At 45.3% G+C, this 5,574-nt stretch overlaps 1 pseudogene; it reads right to left on the minus strand.

Annotated features, from left to right (window-relative positions):
- Positions 1-566: 566 nt before the first annotated feature.
- LOC117885537 lies at positions 567-1,618 on the minus strand (annotated as a pseudogene).
- Positions 1,619-5,574: the final 3,956 nt, after the last annotated feature.

Below are 5,574 nucleotides of genomic sequence, written 5' to 3' on the forward strand. Positions count from 1 at the left end.
TACATCTATTGAAAATATTGTTTAATAACATTTAGTTTATTAACATGCCGTGTGTTAAATTTCACCAGTCTGCAGTCACTCATGTTTAGTCAAACATGTTCACAAACTATTGAAAGAATTTATGGACAAAAAAGGAAACTTTTGCATCAGTCTGCCAAGGTGGAGCAGCACCAAAGTGAAGGCAGTTTGGTGGAATTGGCAGGGAAGCCCAGATGTTCGGACTGGTGTGTCACTCAGACAGCAAGCTGACAGAGAGACGCTGTGGGAACATGACCTAGCGTTTCAACAGAAGCTAGCAGCAGAAGTACTCAATCCATTACATGAGCAAGGCTTTCTGCCAGAATTAGCATATTCCGAAGAGCAACAAATTTATTAATAAACGACCTTTAACTATTATAAATCTACGTATATATAAAATGTTGCAAATGTTTTTAAATGTACAAGATAAAGTCAATTTCCTATCAGGAAAGGTGAAAAGAAAACACAATGAGACAAGCTCCAGCTGCTCCCACAGACTCATGAGCTGCATGGGGGGAGCCCAGTGCTGGGTTTGCAGGGGCTGCGGGTCAGGATTGAGAGGCACCAGAAGAGCTGTCACCTGTCTTCTCAGTGATGAATGGCATGAAGCTCTCTATCCAGAACCTGCATCACTATGGAGTGAGGAGGTGTATCAAAGTGAATGTCTCCCCTTCGCGGTTCCAGTGCTCCGCCACTTGCCAGGCTGCTGGGTGAACTGAGAACCAGCGGTTCTGTTCAGGCTTGTGCTGTAGCACGTCCTCCCCATTGAGGGAATATCTGGTGATGGCTCAGATGACACTGGTGGCATCGTCCAGCTCACAGCTGTGCAAGACCTGGATGCAGTAGGGCTCTGGGGGCAAAGTGACTGCATGGCCGAGCATGTACCTGCCACCAGGGCGCAGAGGAGGGAGCGAGCTTTCTCCTCTAACCCACTAGACCCCACTTCCTTCCAGAGATGGGGGTAGAATCCAGTAGTCGTGACTCAGAGCCCCCTCCCACACAGTCCTAGCCTCTATGTATCAGGGAAACCACTTCTCTCTTGTGTCTCCTCCCCCAGCACCCACCGACTTCCTTCAAGTCGCCCACCCATCCCCTTCACAAGCCGAGCCAAATGCTGGGTTTGAGACTCACCAGCCTTTGGGGAACTGGAGTTCTTCTCCAGCACCAGGGCCTGGTACTTTGTTTCCACCCAGGAGTCCCAAGACAGACATAGAGCTCTGCCTACTCTCCAAAACTGGTCAGTCTCCTGTTTGCCCAGCATGTAGCCATGGTGAGGAGCCAGCCTGCTGGTCTTGCTGTCATTGGCTGAGAGCACCAAGTCGTTCATCCTTTCCACATTCAGCCGCTTGGGCAGACCGGGAGCTGCCTGGGGAGTGATCAGCTGGAGATAGGAGAGATGGTGAACCCCTGTAGAAAGGAGAATGACTTTGATGGGAATGGGACCCAGACATCTGGGACAACAACCCAAGGGGGATCTGTAGCACCCAATCCTAGAAGAAAGGGACTGGGGTGAGTAATGGGACCCAGGTGTCTGGGAGAACAAGGGTCACTTACCAGCTGAGGTGGCGAAGCAGAGAGACAGGAGTCAGAAGGCCACGAGACAAGTTTAGCCCAAGGAGCCGTTGCCTTGGAGGGGATAGGATGGCAGTTCTACAGTTTGAGGCTTCGGACCAGGACCCAGAGAACTGAAGAGGGCTCTTCCTGCTCTGACAGGAAACACAAGATAAGAAACCCAGACCCACAAGCTGAGTAAAATTCAACAAAGACAAATTCACCATCCCTTCACTGCACTCTCGCCACATCACAGGAAGCCTCACTCTCCAACAGCACAATAAATACTTAATAACTCCTGTTTCTGCATCTAAGTCATCTCTGTTATAATATGTGTTTCCTTTATGGGGAGGTTTTCTGAGAGCACATCAGAATAGTCCTCAGCTGCTCCAACACACAGCTTTTGCACTGGGTCAGGACTATGCAGAGACACAGGACTTTGTGGGTAGATGTCAAGGGTGGTGATGTGGTCACAGGTATAAGGAGAGGGGTTGTGGTTGTGGATGCAGGTAGTAAATGAGGACAGGTGGATGACAAGCCTTGGATAGTTTGCTTGTGAAAATCTGTACTTTACTTGCTGGGGGAATTATCGATCAAGAGAAAGGGAAGAGCCTAGAAGATTCTCAGGATATTCTCAGGATTTCCTGTTGTTCCCTGGTGTGTGTTGACTGTATCAGTTGCTGTAAAGTCTCTCTTATTCTTTCTCCTAGGCTAGAGAGACTCCATGTGTTTCCCAATCCCATCCCAGTGTTTAATGTTTCCCATATGGTATCCCTTTTAGCCATTCCTCTTCTTTCTACATCCCAGGCCCAGTACATTTTGTATTGTGCAATCCATTTAGAATAGTTAGGATAATGAGCATCAATCCACTCCTCAGGGAATAAGTTCATAAAAATTTTAAATCTGGACCAATTGTATATGTATCTACGCCCGTGGTCACGGTCTGGAATTAACCATTCTATACGTTCAGAGGAACAATTGGTTACATTACGATGTTCCTGGGTCACTTTAGTTAGTCCACTGTCAGTTAAGTGTTTCTTGATTGGGCACTTACTGAGAATAGTCCTTTCTCAAGAAGCTGACCAAATGCTTCACTGAGGCTACTTAGAATCAAATACATTGAGATACAAGTACATAGCCAACATTCATAACTTCAAATACAAAAATGATACACACATACAGACAGCATAATCATAACCAGCAAACTACAACCTTTCCATAGACACCTCACATGACCTCCTCTGTACAAGACTTGGTGCAACCATAGTCTTGGTTGTAACAATGATCTATACGGTCACAGTTCATGTTAATAACGTCATAGTGGATTCATGGGGTGTTAATTTGTGGTTTTCGTAAGCAACAGAGTGTTACTTTCCACATTTCCTGCAATAGTACTACACCCATGGATCCCAAGCTGTGTGATACCATTAAGTAAAAAGATGTAGTTGAATCTGGATATGCTAATGCTGGTGCAGGCATAACTGCTTCCTTTAACTTTTTGAATACCTCATCATGTTCTGGGCCCCAGTGCCATTGTTGGTTTTTCTTTATTAGGGACCACAGAGGTCTGCAAATTTCAACAAAATTTGGTATAAAATCCTGGACAAATCCCATAGCTCCTAACAATACCCTAACTGAATGCACATCCAGTGGCTTAGGGAGGGTGCTTAAAATTTCCACTCTTTGTTTGCTGACAGTACAACCCTCCTGTCCCAAAACAGTGCCTAAATATTCAACTTCTTGCTGTACCAGCTGTGACTTGTCCCATGATAATTTAAATTCTGTTTTCTCCACTATTCCCAGGACCAGCTTAGTTTGATGTTTACACTCCTCCTGGGAAGCCACATAAGAAGTAACCCCCGGCTGATCCAAATTGGGGACTGGTCTCACATCCTTGTCACATGTGCATGTGCTATAGCCGGAGCAGCGTGGTAGCCCATTGGGACACATTGAAATGTGAGCTGATTGTTCTGGAATGTAAATGCAAACCGAGACTGACTCTCATGGGTTAATGGAATAGCAAAGAAACAGTTATCAATATCCAACACAGACAACCATTTAGCGGTTACAGCTATTCCAGCTGGTACAGCTGGGAGATTAGCTATTATTGGTGCTATCAGGACTGTAGCCGCAATGATTTTTCTATAATCAATCGTGAGATGCCATCTTCCATCCCGTTTTCGCACAGGCCAGATCGGAGAATTGTATGGACTTTGGCATTCCACCAAAACTCCTTGTTCTTTTAAATCCTGTAGCAATTCCTCTGTGTGTGGAAGAGCTTCTGCAGGATAAGCATATTGAGGAACTGGTTTTACAAATTTTCCTACTAGGGGGAGTTGATTATGGCTTATTGTGCTAGAATGTTGTTGGCAGGTTCTCTAGCTGATACGAAAGAAAGGCAGGTAACAGATTTGTTATATGAAGGTTTAAGGGAACCTCTTAAGATGTTTATAGGTTCTTGAGAGGAGCTGGATCAGGCCAAACTGATTAAAATGGCCCGAAAGGCAGAAAAGGTGGTAAGCAGAATAAGTGGTTCCTCCTAGAAGGCAGTCAGAGAAGTGTCTTACAGCAATCGAACAGGTTACTGCGGTCCCAATCATGCCGGTATGGGACGTGGAGTGGAATGACCCAACAGAGGACATGGAGGGTCCAGTGGAGGATCAGTGTGAGCACACATATGGGCTTTACTCCAGGAGAAGGGAGTGGATATGGCTCACTTGGAAGAACAACCTTTGGGGGTTTTATTGAATGCTGTGAGTGATTTGGCAGGGAGTAAGCCCCCGCCGGTGCCACAACCTAGGACTAAGGCTGTTGAGATTGTGGGAACAGGTATGGGCTCTTATGGAGTTGTCTCAGGAGTTGGCTCAGATGGACCTGGCAGTTTCCCATCAGGGTAGCCCCACATCTCAGTAGGGGTGCCCTGCCCTTAGCAACCCCTGCCCCCAAGATTGGATGTTAGTGGCTAAATTGCAGCCCCACATAACTGGTAGATTCTATGTGGAGGTGGGGCATGTGGGGGCAGGAGGAAACATACAATGGCTGCTGGCATTAATTGATACAGGGGCAGTGACAACTTTGATTAAGTCGGTGCTGGAGGACGTACAGAAAGGACAGACTATTCCTTTATTTGGATTTCAGGGCGGAGGAGTGAAAGGGATTTTATTCAAGAGTTTGTCATGGGTGATAGGACTCAGTAAGTTTTGGATAGATACCGTGGTCTGTGATAGCATGACTGAAAATGCTATCTTAGGTGCAGATGTGGTACAGCAGGAGAAATGGATAATTGATCTGGTAGGAGGTTGGCTGTGGAAGAGGGAGATAGAGATTGCGAGTGAGCAGGTGATTTCAGGAGGATGAAGCAAAGGAGCTTGCAAAGCTGTATCAGTTGTATCAGTGTTACCAGATAATGAATGGACACAAGAATTCCCTATGGTATGGGCCAACCAGAACATTTGTAAATCCCGTCAAATGCTTTCTCTGCATCTAGAGATAAAGCTACGGAGGGCACATCTGACATCTGAGATTGCGGGATCAAATGAGCGATTTTTCTAATATTATCAGCAGCCAATTTTCCTTTAATGAAACAAACCTAATCTGTGTGCACAATTGATGGGATGATGGTGTTCAGTCATGTAGCTAACCTTTTTGTAATTATTTTACATGTGTTAAATAGAGAAGTGGGGCAGAAGTCGCCACAGTTGCAACCATCTTTGTTCATCTTATATATGAAAGTAATGAAAGCAGATCTCATATCATGAGACATCATTCATTTTTGCAATCTTTCAGTGAAGATCTTTTAATGAGTAAGGAGTAACAGCAAAGTGGGGGGGCATAAGAATAGAAATGTTAAGAATGTGAAGCCATAAGGGGGGTCTTACTGAGCAGAAAATCACTTTGATGGGGTACAAGAAAATACTATAAGCTCAAAACAAACAGTTACACTTTGTGTGAAAATGAATATGGCTAATATGGTTTTATGGCACATAAAGGGTAAGGGCTGCACTA

Source organism: Trachemys scripta, chromosome 12 (assembly GCF_013100865.1).
Source record: "Trachemys scripta elegans isolate TJP31775 chromosome 12, CAS_Tse_1.0, whole genome shotgun sequence".
Lineage (NCBI taxonomy): Eukaryota > Metazoa > Chordata > Testudines > Emydidae > Trachemys > Trachemys scripta.